At 36.2% G+C, this 26,469-nt stretch overlaps 1 pseudogene; it reads left to right on the top strand.

Annotated features, from left to right (window-relative positions):
• On the top strand, positions 1–26,469 carry LOC143553329 (uncharacterized; annotated as a pseudogene).

Here is a 26,469-nt window from a genome sequence, read left to right on the forward strand (position 1 = left end):
ATGGCTTCCAGTTCTTACTCTAGCAGCACCGCAGCTTCTCCTGCAGATAACATCAGAAGATATGATGTCTTTCTAAGCTTTAGAGGTGAAGATACTCGTAATTCTTTTACAGATCATCTATATGATGCTTTAGTTCGAGCAGGACTTCACACTTTTAGGGGTGATGATGAAATCGAAAGAGGCGATAGAAGAATAAATTATCACGAAGTTGATGTTTGACTTGGGCCATTGCTATAATATGTGCATAGGAATCTCCGATCTCCGTTCGACATATCCATGTCTTATTCTTGATTATCTAAAAACACTTTTAAAATACATTTGCTATATGTTGATGAATAATGCTGATTTGACTAAAAAATGTTTTCATAATTCGTTAAGACACAACAACAATAGCGTTCAACGACTCAGTCGTTCTCAATCCCTTTTCATCAAAACTAAACATACGCGTAGACCACTACATGGACAATAATGTGCCCGATGGCCGGTATGATTGTAGTTTGGTAAGCGATTTCTGCCACCATCGGAAAAGCGATTTCTGCCACTACAGTTGTGACGGCCGCCGTCCTCTCTTCTCTTCTTTCTTTCATGAACAACCGCCACACATTTGTTACCCATCGCCGGATAATCAGATTCCGGTTACTAGCCGCCCGAAAACGGTTTTCGACCGCCGCCACCATATTCTTTCTCACTCCACCTCCACAACCAACTTTCACCGCCGCCGCAACCAGATTCAACCACCGCCGCTGTCTGGCTATAAAAGAAAGCTCCGGCCACCCATCTGTGGCCACCTTCGCCAATGACTTCTTCTTTCTTTCTTTCTTTCTTTCTTTCTTTCTTTCTTTCTTCGTCGGTCGGAAAAACGAATGCCGGAAAAACGTATCGATTTAAATCGAATCGAGTTCGATTCGAATGGATTCGATTCAAATCGAGTTCGATTTGGTTTGTTTTGAACGGTTTTTCGATAAATAGAAACCCAGACAACCACCATCCACCACCTCCAGCAGTTACCGGCAAACTCGTCAGTCACATCTTTATCCAATAGTTGCTACGACCCGAAATAACCGACACTCATCCATCGGAGTTTGATATTTTACATCTTCAACTTCGAACTCGTCACTGAGAAGAACCATAGGGTCGTCGGATTTTAAGCGTATAGCGGAACGGTTCCAGAAACGACCAGATCTGACACTTGTAGATGGAGAAGCTTCAAACACGCTTATTTCCCACTTTATTTTCAAACTTCAACGGGTCTTTAACGTCTTGGTTCGGGTAATAGCGGAAATAGAATCCGAATATCAAGAGCAAAGTTGAATTATAAGATTCGACCTGCTCTGTTACCCAGTGTAGGTCCCAAAACGACTATACGAATGGATTTTGCACTTGATAAACATTTCGAGACGGGTGTGGTAAATCAAACGGCCGAACACAAATATAAAGATTAGATATATGAATGATCTCGTTGTCGGTTAAAAGATTTATAACATTAATAAATAACCGACCCACCCAAGGTGAGCTCCCCTTGGGTGGATGATTTACATCATGGAAAACACACACATATAAAAGACTACAAGTGTTCTATTTATAGGCTAATAAGTATTCTAGAAGCTTTATCCCATTAAAGGTAAACGCGCATCCCGAACTCTCGTTTCGCGTCCGATTTTCATGTCGGCTTTAACTATTAACTTGACCATAAAATATATAACGGGTTTCGTAATTTGATATCGCAAGTCACAAATATTAGCCTTACATGCAGTTAATTTCTTAACAAGGTTAACTAACCGACAACGGGCCATTAAAGATTTAGAATGTAGGTCCCGGCTGGAACTTGACGAGACCTAAACGTTCTACCAGAGGTGTGGAATCCCTTTGATTAACACTAACAAGTAATAAACGAACAACGAGAACAACAAATCCACTTTTACCATTTTCTTTTATTGATCATAAACCGATTACAACCAATACTAGAATACCCCTAGAACACCAAGTTTCCAAGACACACAAAAATGGATGAAAGTCTAACCTAAACCAAAGTCGAACATGTCCTTATATACTAGACATGTTCGCCTTCACAAGTCAGGCGAACTTTGGTAAGTTCTCCTTCCCTAAGTTCGTTACAACCCTTAACCACATAAACACAATCATAAAACTGATTACAATATCGGTTACAAATACGGCCTATCTATTAAGAATTTAAGATGTTGTCACATAGAATATGCACTAACATAGACGGCGGGCCGTCACCCATGTTAATCGGCGACTGACGGTTGAAAGTATAGGCGGCGGTTTGCAGGCCAAGATTTACAAAATTACAAATTAGACTATACTTTGGTGTCTGTTTGGCCTTTGAACTTTCAATATTTCCATATTTGGCACAAATATTTTTTAGGAATGTTACAACTTCATCCGGTACTGTGTTGAAGATGGTGAATTGGAAGTCGAATACATGAGTGGCAAAGAGCAACGAGTTGACACACTGATGAAAGCTCTTGCAAGGATCAAGTTCAAAGAGATGTGATACAGTTCAGGAATTAGGGGGGGGAGGGGTTGATTGTTAGGCGTATTGGTTTAACGGACCGCCTATTTCAAGTTATGAGACTGACTTCATTTATTCAAATTCAATTAGAGATAATATTTGATTAGGACCTTTTTAGATAAATATGCTTTTATTTAATAGATGAATTACGAGTTTAATTTGTGTAGAAAACTAGAGGGGTGGGGGTGGTGGTGGTGGGGGGGGGGGGGGGTGTGAATAGATTTTCTTAAATTTTAACTTGTTCAGGAATGCTAATGACCTTCTTAAACTTTTTTCACAACACAGTAGTAGTAAATTCAATAAGTAGTTTAAGGGATAAAGATGTCACAACCGATTTATAGAGGTTTAAGTTAATATTAACTAATACACTCTAGTCCTTTCCCCGAACTTCCAGCTGAGTGTTTTTTAAATATGCGTTTTCCTAAATGGTAGGGATCACCAAGTACAACCTCACTAAGCCAAGGTAATGACCACATCCTTCAACACACTATGTTAAGATAATGTATTTACAAGTCTTCAAATGTTCACTATGTCAAGATAGTATATACACAACAATTGTAACACTATGTCAAGATAGTGTTCCCCCCTCAAATCATTAATAAGATTGGTAAATTTATTACTATTTATTTAGTTTGGTTAAATTTATGTCTAAAAGTTGTTCAAAAAAAATTTATGTCTAAAAAAGCAAGTGTAACTAAGATTAGAAACGATTTATGTCTATGCAATTGCTATTCAAATATATTAATTATCATAATCAACTTACAGATATTTTTTTTGTTGATTGTACTTTACATTTGGAACGTTTTCCACACCATCAAATTGTACAATCATCCCTTAAATGCCATATGTTGAATTTGCTCATATTCCTTGTTGCTACAGGCGTGAGACAGTATTTTTGAAGAAAATTGTAGATACCATTTACAATAAGCTTGATCGCAAACAAGTTCATCTTCCACCCAATGTAATAGGGATGGATGCTCGTGTTAAAAAGATCGATTCATGGTTAAAGCAACCGGATAGTGGGTTTCTAGTAATTTCTGGCATGGGAGGAAGTGGCAAGACGACTTTGGCCCGGTACATTGTCTATTCGAATTGGCAAAATTTTGATGCTATCAGTATCATCGAAGACATTGGTGGTCGATGTAAGGAACCTCATGATTTGCTGCAGCTACAAGAAAAACTTTTTGGAGATATTTTAGGGGGCAAGAAGAGGAAAATACCAATTGTTTGTCAAGGTACATCTAAGTTTGAAGAGGCCTTACGAACAAAAAGGGCACTTATTGTTCTCGATGACATTGTTGAACAAAGCCAGTTATTTGCTTTCCTTGGAAGCAGGGATATAAATAAGCAAAGCAAGATTGTAATAACAACCAGGGAAGACAATACACTCAAATGGTTTGAATCCAGGTGTCAGGAGTACAAATTGGAATTACTAGATGATGATGAATCATTAGAGCTTTTCAGTCTTCATGCCTTTAGATCCAAAATTGTGATGGAAGGTTATGAGGAGCTTGCACAAAAGGTATTGAAGTATTGTGAAGGAAATCCACTGGCTCTTGAAGTGTTGGGGTCCTCTTTACAAGAAGATAACAGCATCACATCATGAAAAAGTGCACTGAATTTATTAGAAAAAGATTTTCATCCTGGAATTCATCGTGTACTCATAAGGAGCTATAACTTGTTACCATATGACACTGATAGAGAGTTGTTTTTGCATATTGCTTGCTTCTTTATTGGTATAGACATGGATTATGTGGTAAAGATATTGGAGCATGACTACTCAGCAATGTCTAGGATCAAGACATTAACTAAGAGATGCCTTCTTTCTATTTCACCAGACAAAAAACTATTGATGCATCCATTACTTCAAGAAATGGGGAGAACAATAGTCCATCAAGAATCACCTAAAGATCCTGCAAAACGTAGTAGAGTCTGGTGTAATAAGGAATCTTATGATTTGCTAAGAAAAGGGAAGGTAAGATTTATATCTACGTTGAAGCTTGTTTCCCCCTTCACATTATCCTGTTTCTTCTAAAGTTCCATGTTTTGATCCTCTTTTTGTTTAGGGTTCAAAAACAATGGAAGGTCTAGCACTTGACATGAAAATACAGAGGGAAGGCAAGTATGCACTCAAGGTAATTATTATAGAATAAGTAAAAACTAGAGCCTGATATCATATTAGAAATTTATAGAAAGAAATAACCATATACTGTTTAAGTAATAACTTTCTGATTGCAATAGATAGATATTAGGGGTTAGATGTTCTAATATATATGTATGAGCGTGATAGAACTCCGAAACTTAAACAAGAAATTAAAGGATAGTTGACCCAATTCGAGATGGGTTAGTCTCCGGTTAGCCGATTCGAGACGGCAATTCTCCAAATACAAGGATAATAAACCCTGATATTTTAATATCATAAACATGGATATCCATAAACTAAAGCATAAACACTTATATAGACCTAATTGTAATAATTATTGAAGCGGTTACTTAGACCATTCGACTTCCTGTAGCTCTTCATCTTCCTTGAACCCTTCAGCTCCCTTGGATCCGAACGGGTTCGTATCAATACTTCTGGCCCGGAAAATCGACTTGTCATCAAGTCGGAAATTCGATAATAGTTTTGCCAAGTGATCATCCATTCAATTGTAGCTGCACACGTTTCATAGACCCGCTTCATAGAATATGGCATATTATTGTCACCTCCGTTTAGATTTGATAACCAAGCGATTAGCCATTCAATCATGGCCTGGCCCGCTTCCTGAACCCCATAGCCATCTTCAACTAAACAAGGCTGATGCTGAACATGGACCAAAATGAACAATGGAGCATAAGGGACCGGATGGGAGCGATAGTTTGTTAGGAGGGCAGGCTCACAAGTCACATGGACGACCCTACTGATGGTAAGCCCAAGCAATGGCTTATCCTCAAGGGGATTGGCCATATCAAATACTAGGTTTTTCTCCAAATCTCTGTTCGTTGTATATGGGGGGGGGGGGGGGGGCAATACAATGATGTTTTGATTTGAAAATTCCCGATAGGAGCCTTGTGCCCATTGTTTAACACCTACCACCTGCTCAAATTGATCTTCACCATTGCTAGGGTTATCATCTAGGTCTTTCTCCTTAGACAAGTCCGGTTGTAGGTCGTGAGGTTCCTCCTGGATTTTGAGAATGGATTGTGATGTCTGAGGTTTGGCAGGTGAATCAAATTTATGGGATTTAATTTCCAGAATCTGATCGTGACCCTTCCAGCTATCAGAAGCGACCATCTCATCCTTTTTGTCGGACACTAAAATGTCCTCCGCCACTGTGTTCTTACAATCCTCAGGTTTTTCACGGTAACTGCCATCTCCGATCATTTGTGTCTTGATTGCTGCAATATCATCCTTCATATTTGCTAGGATGGAGTCTAATCGTGACACAATGGCTGATAATTGGGTAGCGATAACCGAATCCTGGGTTGTATGTGCCATTCGAATTTCCCAGCAACGGAACCAAATGATAGAACCCCAAAACTTAAACAAGAAATTAAAGGATAGTTGACCCGATTCGACATGGGCTAGTCTCCGGTTAGCCAATTCGAGATGACAATTCTCCAAATACAAGGTTAATAAACCCTAATATTTTTATTATATAAAACATGGATATCCATAAACTAAAGCATGAACACTTATATAGACCTAATTGTAATAATTATTGAAGCGGTTACTTAGACCATTCGACTTCCTGTAGCTCTTCATCTTCCTTGAACCCTTCAGCTCTCTTGGATCCGAACGGGTTCGTATCAGAGCGTCTGTTCAACCTTTATACACGGGTTTATTTTGAATTTTGATACAGTGGTTGTACTTGAAGTACAAATTTTTTTTTAATTGTATACCACTACACCGTACAAGTTTTTTGATACATTGATTCTTTTTTTCCACATTATATACCATTTTATGGACACTTCAGAACATCTGCATGCTAATTGTTGTCTTAATGCTAATTTTTGCAGGCATCAAATTTTCGGACAGACTCACTTAAAAATATGGATGAACTAAAATTGCTCCAGCTCAAATATGTTGAACTTACTGGATCCTACGAGAATTTTTCAGAACATTTAAGATGGATCTGCTGGCTTGGGTTCCATTTAAGGACCATACCTCGTGACTTATTTATGGAAAACTTGGTTGCTTTAGATATGAGCTACAGCTGCTTGGAAATATTTGAGCCGCCCATGGTAGGGAATACATGATCTTCTTTTCATGATATGGCCTTTTATCTTATCTGGCTTTTATATTCTTTATTTGTATTTTGCAACAGGCTCTTCAATCGCTACAGATTCTGAATCTTAAAGACTCGCACAATCTATGTAAAATCCGCAACATTTCATTACTCCCAAATCTTGAGACTTTGATTCTTTGGAACTGTCACAATTTGTCTTATGTATGTGAAACCATTGGATGCCTTAAGAGTCTTGTTCTTTTAAACATGACAGGGTGTGAAAACCTATGCAAGATTTTAGGGAAGACAACTACATTTTCATTGCCCCATACATTACAGCGGTTACTCCTCAAGGATTGTTATATTGAGTGTAGTGATCTTTTTCCTTGGCGATTTAGTGTCCACTCATTTTTACAATACTTGAATTTAGGAAACAGTCTATTCGAATTTCTGCCTGATTACACTCATCTTAAAAGTCTTCGAGTCCTTGACTTGACTTTGTGCTCAAACCTTAAGCAGCTTTTAAGTCTGCCAAGTACACTTGCAGAGTTATATGTATATTACTGTGTCTCTCTGGAGAAAATTACTTTCCAATCACTCCAATTCACATTGCAAGAGTTTGGCTATGAAGGATGTACCAGTTTGTGTGAAATTGAAGGATTTATCAAGTTAATGCCACTAGCCAAACTTGATGAAGCTGATTTGGGACATATGAAGTGGCTAAAAGAATATCAAAATCATGAGATGTGCCTGATTGGCGATGATGAACTCGCAATAGGCAGAACTCGGCAGCTCCAGGTTTTCTGTTCCGCTATCATGTATTGCCTGCAAATTTATTTAATATGAATGACTGACCTTTGTTGTTTATTTGGTGCAGATGTTGTATGAATTTAATATAATGAGCACATCTCTGCCAGACATAAAGGATGCAAACCTGATGCCTGAGTATATATCAGAATCCCCATTTCAATCCTTTGATGTGCCTTTGTGTCCCAAGGATAAGAGGCTCAAAGGCTTAAACATAGCTTTTATATACACGATATTAGATGAGGAAAATTGGGCATGGTTTGCTAAAATCAGTACAACCAGTGGTGTTGATTTGATGTACAATCCCAGGCTCTTTGGCAAACCTGTGTTTGGTGAGGTTGCTATATGGTTAAGCTACTGGCCCATTGGAAACACGTTGAAAGTTGGAGATAATGTTAACGTGTCTATCATTGTGATGAATGGATTAGATATACGTGAGTGTGGTGTGAACCTTGTGTACACAGATGATGAAGTAGCGAATGAAACCATGCAAAAGGACATGGAATTAGTAGATATTCTTGGAGGAGGTTTGTCTAGATTTCAACTAAGCACAGGAGCATACTATCTTTGCCGCCGTGATTTTTTTGAGTTAATAGAGGCTGGCAAAGGAAATCTTGGTTGGTTTAGGATTTTAGTTGGGGATACCATTGACTATACAGGTATGCTCTTCTTGCCAAGCTAATTCTGGTATTTTTAATTGAATTTAAGCTTACATCACACATTGTTATAGAGGTAAGAGGATGGAGAAAAACCGGTAGACCTCCGCAATCAGAGCAATCTTTTACGGAATTAAAAACTATGCGCTGCATCATCCATGGTCCTGAATCGGTAATGTGCTTTGTAATTTTTGTATTTATATGCCAATTTATATCCCTAATAATGGAAAAAGATGAGGGTTGTTCACGTGCCGAGCCAAGTCAAGCTAACTCGAGCGCAGCTTGACTAGTACCAATCTTAAAACCTAAGCTCGAACTTGGTTAGTTTATAAACTGAGCTAGCTAGCTTGGTTCGTATTAGTCAAAAGTAATAACAGATTGGGGGAGCAATTAGGGAGTCTAGTGTTGGCAAATTCGGATTGAAATTGAAGAATAAACACAATTGGATGAACAATAGATTGAATTTGATAATAATACTGCTTCAATAATCTTGCAAATGTTACATTCAGACTTGATTGTGGTCGGGGGTTTATATATAACCCTAGAACCGGCACCACATAAACGATGCATCGCTAAGAAACATGATTCAAGTTTGACATAATTACATACTAGCCCATAGACTTCTTACAAATACAAATAAAATATAAAATGTATTTTATAAAATGACACAAAACCTCTATACTTAATATTTAGTTTTTACCTTTCAACATCTAGGTTCATGAAAAAATTAAGAAAACTATAATCAATCAACCAATCGTAATTTTTGTTTCTTTTATATAGAGTTAGTATTATATAAAAATTCAGCCCACGAAGTTATATATATATATATATATATATAAAAGATTAGGTTCATTTCAGAAGTGTTTCTTAGTATGAGAAGTGCGAGAAGAGATTCTAACCAATCACATTATTTCTTTTTAATTTTTGATTATTTAAATAAAATGGTATATTAGTAAAATATGATTTACTCATTTTTTGGTAACTAATAGTAATTAAATTACATGTAAGTTACAATTTATTGTTTATATATTCATTAATATTTATATAATCTTTAATTCCACTTTTCCTAATTAATCAATATGATATACTTAATATATTGCTGCAAAGTTGAACATTATCGATTGAATTTGAAGTTATTAGTTTGATTAACTAATTTTAATATTGCTACTACATTAACCTAACGATTTTATATTCCCATTTTGTTATTGCACTTTTACACAAATTAAACCTAAGAATAAAATTGATTTTGCCTCCATCACCCAAATCAAGATCCAAATATTTGTATGTACGTGATCATTAATAAAAGAAAATATATATATATATATATATACATACATGGGATTTTGCTTGTCCCACATACTAAACAAAAAAATTACTCTATATCATTTAAAAAGAGATCCCATACTAACATATGAAACTTGTATGTACATGATACACTTTGTGAATGTACATATGTATGTAGGCTCGTAGGGACGTCCACACGTGGGATGTAGGTGCGTACGTATGTGTGTATGTACATGCGTAGGCATGTAGGGACATACGTATGTAGGCACATAGGTTCGCTTGCACGTAGGGACGTAGAGCGTACAGCCATCCGTGCGTACGTAGGCATGCATGTACGTCTGCACGTAGGTATGTACCAACCTACGTATGTATGTTTACGTATATATGTATGTGTGTATGTACGTACGTACCTACACTACATAGTGATACAAGATATTTTTACCAGCTTCATCACCATTAACTCTTGCAAATAACAATATATTCAATATCCACCATGTTATATTAAACATTTGTAAATCTTGAAAATGAGTACACCAATAAATGATTTTCAAAAGATACACTTAATTGTGGCTTTAACTAAGGGATTTAAATGACTAGAGCTTCAAGTTTCTATTTAATGATGGTATACCAAAATCACTAATATACCCTTTTGGTATTAAAGTTCAATAAAATGGTGAAACAAAAATTACAAGAATACCATTTTGAGTAATGACCATTGATCAAACAAAATCAATGGATGAGATCCACTTCTCGCACTTCTCGCTCTAATATTACTTCTCGTAAGATCCATCCCATATATATATATAACTCACAAATTTGCATGTGAGTAGCCAGAGTAGGTAACAAGTGACCCCTGAGTTTAACATGTGAAAAACTCTAAAATAAAAAGTTCATTTTTATATGTTATAAAAAAAATCATTTTTGCATATTTTTATTTGAAGTTGTATATAAACATAGTCGTAAAAACTTCTTTTTAAAAAAACTTACTTTTGTAAAAGATCTTTTATACCTTATTAGCTGTTTATTATGAAAAAGTATAATTTAATATATATATTTTTTTGTGAAAATGCTTCTACATGTTTTATATTACATGTAAAACAGACGTACTCCACTTTTTTTTGGTTCATAATGAACTCACCCCCCTATATTTATATATATATATATATACTCTTTAATAAAAATTTAGAATGTTTTGCCACTCTCATATATATATATATATATATATATATATATATATATAGAATCAAGCTAATGAATGTTAGAGGTTATAGGAGGAGTATATGTAGAATCAAGCTAATGAATGAAAAAAAGTTATAAAAAGGTTTACTTGATAGAAAGGTTGGTATGTAAAAGAAACTAGTTTTTAGACCCGCCGCAAATCAAGACGTGTAACTCTCAGTTTCAACTTTTACATTGGTATAAAGCCGGCAAAAGAACATTCACTTTGAATCTGAATCTACCACAAAAACAAAATGCATCACCAAAACAACAATTTATTTCAAAGCGGAAGCCTTAGGTTCTAACTTTGAATAGCAGCATTGAGGTCTCCTAGCTTACTTATCATTGGAACCTATGTAAACATACACAATTGATTATTAACTTACAATAAGTATTTGTATATTATGTAGCATTCTCTAGAATCCAGTAAAACAACACAAACTTGTTTCCTTGCTTTTTGTTCCCAATATGAAGCACCTCACGCAAGTCTCATCTTTCTCCTAAGCAAGGTCTTATTAACACTTTTGAAACCATTTTATACACTTTCAAACCTCCAATCAGTTACCTACAACAACAAAATATGAATTAGTTAATAAAAGATACAAACCTTAAGGAATTTTCAGTGTATATTACTATTAGTCACCTAACCACATTGGTAATTGTAAAATGAATGCCAAAATGGCAACTTTCAAATTTTTTACACTCTTTTGACAGGTTTATTCTGTGACCTGCTCCAACCCAAGCGTCACGCACGGGTTAGTGTCTAGAAATTTGGACACCACACTTGGCAATAACGTGTCAAATTGTGAAAGAACCGATATTGGCAAACCTAAATGTGTCACTGCGTGTTGTGCCGTGTTTATGACAAAGCAAAAAAAACCCGTTAACATTTAAAATAAATGCTTACGCTAGTGAAAACACAAATGCAAAAAATAAATATATAACCAAACTTTGAGGAAAATAAAAATAAAAATGCATCATCATAGAACTTACAAAAGAAAGAGGCTCATATGCACAATTCATCATTGTCATCACTAACAAAGCACGGCTCAGTCCCGCCACGACTGCAACCAAGGTTGCCATGCCTAGTAACGGACCATCATCGTCGCCGGGTAAAATCGTCATAAAGAGAGAGAAACAAACTGACACACACTACTGCCAGTGACCGCCGTAAGGTCACACAACCACACTTTCCAATCCATTTTTTTTGACGATTTTGACTTATGGGTCAATCCAATCTTAACTTTTTCAACCCATACAAAATATAACTGTTTTGGCCCGTTTTGACTCATCATTAACGAACCACGGCTCGGCACACCAAGTAGCTAACCACCATCATCACGACTAAAAGTGAGAAAGTAACCAAATGTTGCCACTTTATCAGCCACATCCTACCAAATCGAACACCACAAACAATAACTTCTAAGGGGTTAAACTTCAATCTACAACAACAATTTCAAACTATATCAATATCAAATCAATCGTAGAGTTCCAAACCAAACCATCAGATTCATATGCCTTCAAACTAACAGCAATGAGAGCATGCCCTATAATTTAGATGAATATTTATTTAACCTAGTATTGTTCAAATTATATGTCAAAAGGCCCAAAATTAGAGCAAACCCAGAATCCACAACCACAAAGAAAAGCTTTAGGCCCGCCACCACCGGCCTCGCTTCGCTTAGGGCTCAAAGTGGAAGCCGACAAGTGTAAAGTATAATCAACAGACAGTTGTGGCACAACATTTTAAGCAAGATGTATCTATACCCATGTAGAGCATAATTATAATAAACATTGATTTAATGGGAGGAGAGGATAAGAGGTCAAACATCACCAGCTTACCTCCACCACAGCCGCCGCCTAGGGTTCCAAAACGGAAACCCGCAACGGCTGTCTTCGAAAAAGAAAGCAGATTTCGGAGTTACAAAGGCGGCGTCTTACCTTCCCCGCCTAGGATTCCAAAATGAAATCCGGCAATGAAATCAGAATAAAAAATTAATTGGTTAATAGTTGAAAAAAGACACACTTGAATGGGATTCGAACAATTGGTTAATAGTTGAAAAAAGACACACTTGAATGAGATTCAAACCCTCACGGCCAACATCAGAACATAAACATACCATAGGGAAATGGCAAAGGCCATTTCAACATCAACACTATTAGTGAATATAGTCCCAAAAATAATTCTTATATCCTTAAAAGAAAAGCAAACAATCAGATCTTGTGGCACCAGGATGGGATATTTATCTTATTAGATAAAGAGAGAGACAACTTTTGGGAGTAATTAAAGCTTATTTGGTTGTACATAGTACAACGACTCATATATGTCATATTCTAGAACAAATTGATAGTCGATAACACAAATAAATACACAATTTAGGATGAACTCTCGTATTATTATAATCAAGAAACTAATTAAAACTCGATTACAATAATCCCTCATACAATAACCCTAATCATGGCTATGTATATATAAGGGTGACCGAACTTGGATAACAAGTAATATCGAATATGATAAAACCATATATGTAACACTATAAACCTATTACATCATTAATAAATCTCACGGGCTTAAATAGGTCAAAGTCGGTCACTTACAAGTGACGGCCATATATTAAGAAAATTACCAACAATCACCCTAATTTCTGGCTCGAAACTAGGAGGTCTTCAACATGAGAAATCTTTGGCTTTCTTAAAACTTGATTCTTCAAAGAGATTTTATTTATTCCTTGACACTAACCTGCTTCACTACTAACTCGTTTCGTTCCACACATTCCCGTATATAATGAAGCGATGACTCATGTGCTTGCTTCAACTTTTTAATACCAAATTTTTAACAAAGGCAATTGTCAATGTGTTATTAATCTTTAACACCAATTCTATCAATTTCCATCGAGTTAAGTCCACCACCAATTCATGTAACCATACGACTTGGCCCTTAACCGAGCTCACCGCCTTGTACTCCGTCTCGCATGATAAAAGTGCTACGATGCATTGTTTTTCTGAGTACAAGAAATCGGGGCTCATCTGTAATAAAACACATGACCATTAGTACTTCTTCCATCATATTCCTCAACATTATGGCTACTATTGTTGTCCCAATCAACAACTTTGATCCACCTTGTTTATACATGACCCCCACCCAACAGTTCCTTGAATAAACTAAAGAATATGTTTAATTGTTCTTAAGTGAGATTTCCTTTGAGTTTGAATGCATCTACTAACCATGTCAATCAAAACCGCTTGGTGTTTAACAAGTAACATAACACCTTACCATCTTTCGCTACTTCGATGGATCTACATCAATGTCATCCTTAGCTTTAGACAATTTTACATTAGGATACATGATACAAATATTGATTAGCGCTCCTCCATCCCGACTTCTTTCAATGCGTCGAGCATATGCGTTTTCAATCTAGTTCTCCAACCGCGAGACTCTGATTCCAAGGTAGTAACTGAGCTTTCCTAAATTAGACATTTCAAACTTCTTAGACATTGCAAGTTTGAACTGATTTATGTGATCGTTGTTCGAATCCGTCACGACCAAATTATTGACATATACCAATATAATAATGTCGGTCCTACACCACCTGTTATTGTGAGAACCTTACAAATTTTAAACATATTAGAATACCGCCAAGCTTGGCCGCAGTGCTTGCCTCAAACTGTATAAAGCCTTGGATAACTTGTAAACTTTGTAAGAATACCATCCTGTTGAGAAACAAAGACCTCTTCCTATAGCTCCTCGTGTAATTTCCATCCATCGGTTGTTGCAATGACAATGAGCATACACGTGGTTTCAAATCTCGCCACCAAAGCAAAGACTTAGTCAAAATCAACTCAGGGTTGTTGCACGTACCGCTTTGCCATGAGTTTTGCTTTATGTGTATTAGTTGAACCCTTTTCCACTCCGTTTTGTTGAGGTATGTATGGTGTCGTTATATGTATTTAAATGCCTTCCATGTTGGAAGATTGGTTGAACTTGTGTGAGGTAAACTCACCACCTTGATCGGTATGGAACGTCTTGAACTTTTTCTCAATATCCTCTTAACCAGTTCCTCAAACTTTTTGAAAGCGTCAAACGCCTCACCTTTAACCTTTATTAAATACGTCCAAACGAACCATTAGTATCATCGTCCATATAGATCACCCGTCACCGTGCACAAGTTCTAGGGCTCGATTTTCCCTAAACGCCACTGATTGAGGAAAATATTGTCTAATTTGCTCCCCGAATAAACAAATTTCACACAACTTGTTTTCATGGGTAACTTCATGCATCCCTTAAAACTATCTCCCTTATAGCCATTAGCTTTTTTTACTCAAATTTAAGTGGAAAGGCCTGGCATGTGACAATAAACTTGTTTCTTTAATTAAGCTAAGTAACTAATCGGTGTACCGATTTTCATCTATATAGTTGATTAGGGGATCAAGTCACACTCATCAATAACCTACCTTGTCTATGGTGCATCGTAATGTAGTTCTATTTATATAGATATCACACACATGTTCAGAGGCCTGAATGATACTAATAATATTGCTTCTAAGACTTGGTATGAAATCAACATCTGTAAGCAAACATTGTTCTCTAGTTTTATCCTCGTATAAAATCAAACCCTTACCGCATATGTCAACATAAGAATTATGCCCGAAGTTAACCTTTTCCATAACTCGTTTGTTAAGTTTGTAAGAACTCCATACCCATCATATGGTTACTCGCATCATTTTCCAAGAACCATATATCACCATCCTTGGACACTTGTAGTTTCCTGGTATAACCTTTTTTCATTCAAGGACACCGTTTCCTAAAGACACCTCATCAAAACAAAGAAGGATCCATTATCTCGGAAGCTTCAACCTACTTTTCTTTGCTTTAAAAATTTTGTTTTCAGCCCAGAAACTTGGAAACAAAGTTTCTAAACTTATCGCATCACTAACATTGAACCTTTGGGAGGTCCCAGTCTTTACCCTTTTATTCACAGTTTTCAGGGTTCGTGGCATTTTCTTGATGAGTTGGGTTTGACCCAACCCACCTCATCCTCACCTACCTTCAAGTCTACGACCTCCACGAGTGGAGTCACGATTATTATAATGAGTACTTAATGATGAGTTAGACCCGTGAAACATAAGCTTACCTTGAGATTTGGTATGCATGTCTTCTTCTATAATCCGCTCCTCTTATGCTTTTAAATGTCCCACCACGTATTCAAACCCAACAATTTTGAGATCCAAAGTTTGTTCAAGAAAGGCAAAGATCTAAAGAAACTTACTTCAGGCTTTTGAGGAACTTCTTAACCAACTTAATTTCCTTGATCGCCTAATCCCTTAAATACGTCGCCTTCGATGTCGTACCTAGAGTTTCACTACAAACTCATCAATTGTCTTCGTCTCTTTCATCCTTAAACCATCAAAAATCGGTCATGAGGGTTTTCAATCTCTCCTCCTTATCCGGACCAACCCCAAATTACGCATTTTAACCGCCTTTCAAATATATTTCGCCATCTCCGGATTATCCACTTGCAAGATTGTAGCTTCTAAGATCGACTGAAACAACGGAGTCACGATATTGTTCTTATCGGCATCACTCTTTCCTGGATCAATGGTATCCCAAATTTTATGCACATTCAAGAATACATTCATTCGAATAACTCATATTGTATAATTAGTACGTAAGCACGAGACTTTGGAACACATTTTGGGTGCTCCCACCACTCGTCTTTGGTGTATCCTTATCCGCCATTGTTCTTCGTCACACCTAACAACGAAAACAAATCAATCACAAATAGTTGTCTTCGCCGTCATCAACACCAATCATAGTTCGACATGTGGCTATAGGTGGGAAGATCTTCAGTTTGGCTCTGATACCAAACTCAAGAAGAAATTTATAATTAGAAACACCCACAAACACACAATTTACAAACACACAATTTAGGATGACCTCTCATATTATTATAATCAAGACTAACTCAAAAATTGATTACAATAATCTTCATACAATAACCCTATCATGACTATGTATTTATAAGGGGCGACCCAACTTGGCTAATAAGTAATACAGAATATAATAAAACCCTAATTGCAACCCACAAACTCATTACATCATTAATGAATCTCACTGCTCAAATAGGTCGGTCACCTGCATTGGCCTATTATAAGGAAATTACTTGGTCACTTACACGTGACGGACTTATTATAAGGAAATTGCACAGTCACCTACACATGATGAGCCTATTATAAGGATATTTCAAATAGTGCCTGCTCGACTTTTGGGACCCAAATACCTTGGGGTGGCTCATATTCTTTTAAACAAAGCCGCAAACATATGTAGTTGATATTACATGAAGAACCAAAATTAAATACCATAAAGCGTGTGTATATCAGTTTGTTAATTCATTTTGTGTGCAATCTTGTCATCAAGGAAAAGGAAATTGTGAGTAAAGAGGTTTAGTATTGAGAACCCATTACTTTCATTGTGGTACTAGTTTGAGCCCGATGTATTATATGGAAAATTGATAAAAATTTTAAAATTTAAACATTAATCAAATTATAAACGACAACACAATACGCAAATATTTACAAATAAGAAAATCCTATAAAATAGGATATACTAAAAATTAATATCCATTTTTTAAAGATATTATTTATAATTAAGAAACAATTTTATAGTAAAAAAAACGGTTCATGGACATCGCCAAACCCATATAGCTTTTAAACCGGGTTGTAACATCTCATTTATTTGTGAAATTTTTTATCATCAAATCATAAGTATATTAATAACTTTCATACTATAAATAAAATTAAAATCCAAAAAAATATATTAATATTATAAACAAATAATATAAAACAACCTCGTATTACATAGGACTAAAGCTAGTTATATATATGATAGCTAAAAAAAATTCATGATTATAGCTATCCAAAATAAACCAAAATGATAAATTTAAAAGGTTAGTAAGGCGATAAATAAATTTATGAGAATGTAGTCAATGTATATAATGAAAATTTTTAAGAAAGAGTATTTTAATTGACTTTTATTTTATATGCCTGAAAATACTAATAATAATAATAAAGCAATGTTCAAACCACTTCAATCCCATTTGGCATGTTCTTTTTCTATAGCTAAATTGTTTCATTTTATTACTTAAGGATAAACATGACGTTAAAATATAAAAAGAAATAAAAGAAGAAATAAATAAACATTAACACACTTGCTTTATATACATAAGAATAAGACTATTTTAGGTTGGGTAATGACCCACATAGGATCCAAATAATAAAATGGGTTAGGATGGCTGAGAGAGTGATAGGTGACACAAAGTAGTATTCTTTTATTATAGCAGTAGATATGATAAAATTCAAGTAATGGTATTTTTGAAATTTGAGGATATATCAATACAAAAAATTTGTCTTTTAGCGGCGACAACAGGTCGCCGCTAAAGATCCCAAAAGACGTCGCTAGTTCTCCGCCGATGATTCTACGTCTTGCCGCTGCTGATGCACAGGCTTCGCCGCTAATAGGTCCCTGGAGACTTTTCCAGAATATTTGCCGGAAACTTTTCCAGAAAGTTTGTCGGAGACCGATTTCGCGCTTTTAACGCGACAAAACACAACTATTACCCAAATTGAACTAAAAAAGGAGACAAAACATGTGTAATTTCTCATTGAATCGTTAAAGTACATGATTTCTACATTATTTTCACAAAAAATTATAAGAAGTGGTGGAGCTTAACAATGGTGGTTAATGGCGGCTTTACGGTGACGATGGGGGCTAAAGTTGCAGGTCTTCACTAATCTTGGAGTTTGAAAGTCTTGATTAATCTTGGAAGTTTCAGGTCTTGACAAAGCTTGGAAGTTGCACGTCTTAACGGAGCTTGAATCTTGAAGGTCTTGACAACGCTTGGATATTGACAGTGTCGATTCACGGTGGCAGATGAGGGCGTTGACGGTGATGATGTCGACGTATTTTCAGCTGCATCAGTGGAAGAAGATGATATCATGTGGTAAGATTTTGGCCGGAGATTGTGTTGCTTGTGCATGGCGGCGGTACGGAGGATGAGGTAGAATGGTGGTGGCTAACGCAAAAAACTTCAACTTGTGAGGAGATTAACAGAGCTTGAATCTTGAAGGTCTTGACAGCGCTTGGATATTGACAGTGTCGATTCACGGTGGCAGATGAGGGCATTAACGGCGATGATGTTGATGTATTTTCAGCTGCAGCAGTGGAAGACGATGATATCATGTGGTAAGATTTTGGCCGGAGAATGTGTTGCTTGTGCACGGCGGCGGTATGGTGGATGGGGTAGAATGGTGGTGGCTAAGGCAAAAAACTTCAACCTGTGAGGAGATACGAGTAGTGGTTGTTTGTGTGTTAGTTTTTTGAATATAGGGAACTTTGGATGAGATAAAATGGTTAGACCCGTTGGATGAATGTTTTATCAAGGGCTAGGAGAGATTCCAAAGAAGATCACTCGGATTGGGGATTTAGTGACGACACCAATAGCGGCGACTCCTGGCATTAGCGGCAACATCTTTGGCCGTCGCCGCTGATACTCGGAGTCGCCGCTAAAACTTAGATTTCTTGTAGTGTATCCAAGGTTTCATACAAATCCTCTACCTCATCATCTTCACATATTTCAATAGAAAACATCTGTTTATTCTTATTACACTTATGTGAGGGTGAGAACTTTTCATTACAACCAAAATATTCTTCCCCGGCCCTTTTATCTACAATAACCTTTGTGGTTAAACATTTTGTAAATGTATTTCTAGGATTGAATGATGGTGTTGGCCATAGGGGCAGGTTAGCTGATGTGACTGTAGTGGTAGTTTTGGAATTATTGGTATATGAATTACTTTCTCTATTCCTTTTTAAATGTCACAAAGTTTAAGGTAGATTAAATAATTACTTTTTTGTTTACCAAATGATTATAATGCCATTGGGAATTGTGTCCATCAATATTGTATATTAATGCTAGTTGTGTGTGTTTAAGGGTAAATTTGAAAATTGGCTAATAAATTTTGAAAGCGGACATTTGTAAATGGGACAAATAAAAAAAATATAGACATTTTTAATGGGACAGAAAGAGTAATAGGTTTATAGGATTTATTCCAAGAAGTGAATGGTGTAGTTTTTAGAGTGTTTTCTTGATTTCTAGCTAGCATATAGGCTTCGGGAAGGAATTTATGGTCTTAATAGCTATCAGGGTTTCCAATTTTTGGTTTTAAAGCAATAAGGAAAAGGCTAACAACATATTCATAACATATTAAAATTCTAGTTAAAGCCATGTCAAATTCTTTACACAATTCTTAAAGGGTACCGGTTTGTTTGATTGATGCTACTGCCCCAATGGCATTTTGATCCATGATAGGGTTATGTCTTTTAGATGGAATATAGCATATCATACCTTCATATTTTCAGGGGTGCAATCAATATAGAAAGAATGATCCATTCTACACAGCCAACCTTCAATATTTGTTTCATTGAACTTGGGAAACTCAAATTTCAATAACTGGTTAAAAATTCCATAATTGGGTCTTTGATCCCGTGTTTCATAATTATGAATTGGACCACCAAGATTGGAATTTGATTAATTATTACTGAGTAGTTGCAAGTTCATGATAATTTTCGGCATTTGTGTTGAATTCTGATTCAATTGACTCCTTACAGCTTCCAACATGAGTTCTTTGTCCATTCAGTTGAACTGTTCATTGTCGCCAATTTAATGGCTTCAAGCCTTGTTAAATTCCGACCAGTTAATGTTTCTAATAGACCATATATTATATGTATATATTTAGATAATACTAGAATTATACCCCCGCGTTGAGGTGGGGGCGTAAAATCATGCCAAGTAGCATCCATGTCACACCATCGCCAACGACAACCAACACGGAAAAAAACTCATATAAAGAAAGAAATAAAAAACAAAAAGGTTAAACCGAACGACAAATAGATGTAAAACATTGAACCACGCACACGAAATGTAAAACTAAGAAACAATAACTAAGTCGATAGGAGTTGTGTGTTGCGACGGGCTCGTGAAACGGGAAAGAATAGGCGTAAAAACGTTGAATCACGCATATATGCATGTTACGATGTGTTAACTCGCAAAGTTTAGACCGAAACATAAAACGTAAAATTTGTAAAATATGAAATGTATAGTGTAAAATTTGGATTAAGTTGTAAATGTTGAAGTACTAGGTTAAAACTAAAGTATTAAAAATGAAAAAGAAAAAACCAAAGGTGAGTACAACCATTAAAGCCCAAAGTACAAACCATGATGCATACTAAAGTTGCTAATTATATATATATATATATATATATATATATATATATATATATATATATATATATATAAAATTGTCTTTCATATATTGAGCATTGACGGTTAGAATTTTATATCCAAAAAAGAGACTTTATTTACTATATATATTGGGGAATGAATACTGTAAGGCCAAAAAGTTGTGATTTGCAATATCAAATTACGAAACCCATTATATATTTTATGTCAAGTTAATAATTTATGTTGGCGAGAAAACTGGACACGAAACGAGGGCTTCGGCACACGCGTTCAGCTTCAATGGGATAAGGCTTCTAGAAGGGATAGTGTTAGGCTATAAATAGGACCTTATGTAATATCGTATGTGTGTTTTTTTTGGGTGTAAATCACCCACCCAATGGGAGCTCACCTTGGGTGGGGTCGGTTCTAGTCCAATATATAAATCTTTTAACCGATTACTCGATCATTCATCTATTTTATCTTTATATTATTTTTGTTTGGTCGTGATGATTTACCGCACCCGCCTCAAACAATTATCAAGAAAAAATCCATTCGTTTGTCGGATCCGGCTTTTCGGGACCTACAATTACAAGAAAGGATTGATCAATTTCTAACCATCATCGATCTAGTTCTATCATGGTATCAAAAACCCTAGCCGCCCTTCCCCATAACCAGCTGTAACTTCCGATCCTCCATCCATATTCCGCAATACGAAGGAATTGACATGATAATTTAAATCACCGAACCGCTTCCATCATTTGCCATCGCTCGTTCCCATGTCACCATTGAAGAACAACGAAGAAATCATCAAGCTTCCCCAATCAACATCATACTATTATGTTTTTATGGCTCTAATTTCATTTCTTGGTCTTCTAAGCGCCATCCAACTATATCCCGATCCAGTGCCGAGGCAGAATATCGTAGGGTCGCAATTTTGTCGCAGAGATATGTTGGCTTCACAATCTGCTTCTGGAACTTTATCGTCAACTTTCTTGTGCGACACTTGTTTATTGTGATAATGTTAGTGCCATTTATATTTCAGGACCCCGTCAATCACCAACAAACGAAACATATTGAACTAGATATCCATTTTGTCCGAGAGCAAGTTCATAGGGGGCAGGTCCGGGTGCTCCATGTATCGTCTCCTCATCAGATTGCAGATATTTTAACGAAGGGTCTTCCCTAGGTTTTGTTCGAAGATTTTAGATCCAGTCTCAACATCCGTTCACCTCCCGCTTCGACTGCGGGAGTTTAATTAACCATATATTATATGTATATATTTAGCTAATATGACATATATTGAGCATAGAGCTGGCAATTGGGTATCTGTTTAAGACACGATAAGACTTGTTAATCAAAAAAGTGTCGTATGTGATTTTTTTATTTTCTTAGATAATTGAGATTAGTAGGCTAGACTCCATTATTTTCCCTTATTTATACACAAAACTTAAAACTGTCTTACAGTCATGACATATAAAGTAGTTAAATAAGTCGTATTCATGTTTGATATTTGTGTTACGTGCGTGCTTCTTACCTGTTAAGACACGAATTTGAGCATTGACAGTTTGAATTTTATCTTCAAATATGAGATTGTATTTGTTAAATATATTAGGGAATGAATACAAGAAAGGATCGATTAGTTCCTAACCATCATCTAGTTCTATTGGTTTCTAATCGGTGTAACGCCATCTCATGTTTTGTAACGCGTTGTTCCAATGTCTGATTATGAGTCGCCATGGTTGAGTTGCGCGGTGGAATTGATGGAGTTTATTTGGGATGGGTTCGAGTAAATTTGGGAATGAATTGAGAAAATCAGAGAAAAGGATGATTCGATGAATAACCACATTAACAACTAACAACTTGTTAGTTGAACAAGTATCAAACTATTACACAATTAGTTCATGTCTTCTAATTGTTACAATATTCAGTCCTTGATCTGTTACATTTTTACAATTGAGTCCTAAAGTCTTTTACTTTGTAACAAACAGGAGCAATTTTACAAGATCTCAGAGATGTCTAAACCATCTCTTATCAATAAAACTGAGGAGTTCACCTCGAGCATACAAGAGACAATGAAGTCTGTCTCATTCGAAAGAAGATTCCAAAGGGGAAAAAATATCCAATCACAGGGTGAAGAAGCTTCCAAGGTAATTAAATTTGAGGTTTAACAAGATAGCATTGAGGTTTATGTGTTATGTGAGACTTTAATTACGTGGAGAAGAAGATCCAAGTGGCATTATATATGATCTTTCTTTAAAAAAAATATTTGGTGCTTAAAATTGGTCTTGAAGTGCACCTTTTATATTCATTATCACCATCGCCTAAATAAATAGAAAATGAGATGGATTTCACACTTTTCTTTATTTAGCTATTTTTTTAGTAGACAGTACCTAAACTGATTTTGTAATTTGGTTGGCTTGTGTAGTTGTAATCTTGTTTTTTCTTTTGTTTTTTGTATCAGGGTGGTTCAACAGTCCCTTTGGTTGTTGAACGGCTTGACACTGAACAGGAAAGGCAAACTAGAAAGGCTCAGAAAGCTCAATCGTTGGCAAATGTTGACTCGGCACAGCCTCCATCTTTATTTGGAACACTTCCCACCTTGATAATTTGATATTAGATTCTGATAAAACATTAAGGCAATCAGTTGAGGGAAATGAGGAAGAAGTGATTTGTTGTCTGGAGGAGTGGCAAAACTTATGCGAAGAAAGAGCTGAGCACCGGGAATGGGTAGTTTTGGAGAATTACATTCCTACCCTTGTGGGTTTACTTAGCTGTCGTAATAACCGAGAAATAAGGATTCGTACACTTGTCTTACTTAGCACTTTGGCAAAAAACAGTGATGATGCAAAGGTACTTATGTATACTTCAACTGTGATATATAATGATGTGCAATGATATAATGCAAGTTCTACTTCATTTAACGTTAAATACATAAAGGATTTACCAACTTTGGTCAATTTCTAAGAACGTCAAAGTTTTAAAAGGTTTGATTGAAGGTAATTACCAAATATAACCGGTTTTCAGGCACTATGCCATCATTTTGATAGCTTACCAGATCTGATTACCCTAAATCAAAGTCTTTGAGTGACAGCCAGCTTTAACGATAGTTTAGATACTTTGATGCGTTTTCTGGCCAAAAAAAGTTTTGTAATCTGAAATTGAAACTGAACCAAAGTTTTTGTTGCCTTGTATCTTTTTTCTATTCATCTATCTGATACTAAAAGCGTATTGTAGGATAAGATTGCAAAAGTCAATGGTGTGATTGAATCTATAGTTCCATCTCTTGGGCGTCCAATATCTGAAGGAAACTGGCAGTTGAATTATTATTGGAATTAGTACAAATTGAGACGTTAAAAAATTGCTTTGGGATGGTTCGAGGATGCATACTACTTTTAGTGACCATGTCCAACCAAGCACTTGATACTCAAGCTGTCACAGGGGCACACGAACTTCTGGACCAACTTGCATTCTCTGATCAAAATGTTATCCAGATGGCAAAAGCTAATTATTTTAAACATCTACTTCGTCGACTATCTTCAGGTTATTACTGTGAATACAAGCTAATTTAATATCAAATTTCTTATTAATGCTTAGATAGTTACATGACAGGCCTGTTAAAGCTTTTTAGCGAGTTAGTAAAATGACCAAATTTATTACATGTGACGTTTTCGACCCATTATGTAATTATGAGTGTGGTTTGACATGTTTTGTGTTTTCTTTATAATCTCAAACAGGTTGTAAGCCGTCCAAAGTCTATTTTTGATACCTATAACCTTCTAAATCATTTTTCTTTATATACTTAAATTATTAATTTATAATTTGAGCAGCAAGCGTTCACGGGTCAGCAGAACCCAACCTGGATTGGCCTGTTTTGACCCGTACTCTGTTTTGATGGCAGGGTCAGAAGAAGTGAAGATGTGCATGGTGACAACATTGACAGAACTGGAACTAACGGATTACAACAAATCTTATTTATTTACAAATGGTGCACTCGATTCACTTCTTCACTTGGTCTCTCAAGGAAGCTCTAGAAGGAAAGAAACAGTAGCGAAAGCACTAAGGAACCTCTCAAGCGTACCTGAAAACAGCATACAAATGATAAAAAATGGCTCAGTCAACTTGTTGGTCAATCTTCTCTACAATCACACGTCGTCACACTGTTTACAGGATGAGCTGGCAGCCATAATCATGCAGCTTGCCATATCGACAACCATGTCACAGAATTACAATGAACCACCTGTTTCATTGTTTGAATCTGATGGAGATATTGATAGCCTTTTTTCTTTCATTGTTTGTTCAAGACCTTTGGTGCAAGAAAGTTTACTCCATTCTTTTTATGCCATGTGCCATTCTCCTTTGGCTGTTACAGTGAAAACAAAGTTGAGACAGGTAACATCTTCATTCTTATAGCTTCGGTTTTGACGTTGGTTAATTGCGTAATTAAGAAAGGTAATATTATTTTTTACATATTTTTTCAGAATCCAGAAAACATCCAGTCATTGGTGCTTTTGTGTGAAAATGAAAACCAAAAAGTGAGAGCAAATGCTGTTAGTTTGTTCTGTTGTTTAACAGAAGACGATGATGACAAAGAGATTATGGACCGCACGGGGCTACAATTAGTCGAGACACTAATAAATATAATAAATACTTCCATTGATGAAGAAGAGATTGCTTCGGCAATGGGTGTGTTTTCAAACTTGACTCAGTCATCTCAACTCACCGAGTCACTATTAAAAGCAGGCGGACTTTCCGTTATTTCTTCACGTCTTCGTGCAGAATTGCAAAACAGGCTCCACAGGCGCAGAACACAACTAATTGAAAACACCGTTGGTTCACTTTGTCATTTCACCATCCCCACAAATCAGAGTTCACAGAAAAAAGTAGCCGAGACGGGTGTCATTCCATTGCTGGTCCAGTTGCTGGAGCTAGGAACAAGTTTGACCAAAAGGAGAGCATCCATTTCTCTGGGTCAACTTTCTAAAAGTTCATCAGAGTTAACTCGACCAATCCCGAAAACCTTGGGGGAAATATTCAGGTGCTTCTTGCCTCAGCTGGAATCAGCATGCCCTGTTCATCAGGGAATCTGTACGGTCGAAACGTCTTTTTGTTTAGTTGAAGCTGATGCCGTTTCACCATTAGTCAGACTTTTGGGAGATCCTGATTTGAGTGTTTGCGAAGCTTCTTTAGATGCACTGTTGACTTTAATTGAAGCTGAAAGGCTACCATACGGGTCCAACGTTCTAGGTGAAGCTAATGCTATACATCCAATTATAAAATTACTGAGCTGTTCATCTTCGAGCTTGCAGGAAAAAGTATTATATGCATTGGATAGAATATTCCGTTTGTCTGACTTGAAGCTGAAATATGGAACTTTGGCTCAGATGGCTTTAGTTGACTTGACTCAAAGGGGCAACGACAGAACAAAATCTTTGGCAGCAAAAATTCTTGGCCACTTAAATGTGCTTCGTGATCAATCATCTTATTTCTAG

Source organism: Bidens hawaiensis, unplaced genomic scaffold (genome assembly GCF_021521415.1).
Source record: "Bidens hawaiensis isolate Kalapana, Puna unplaced genomic scaffold, B.hawaiensis_p1.1 tig00017166_1, whole genome shotgun sequence".
In the NCBI taxonomy this organism is placed as follows: Eukaryota; Viridiplantae; Streptophyta; class Magnoliopsida; order Asterales; family Asteraceae; genus Bidens; species Bidens hawaiensis.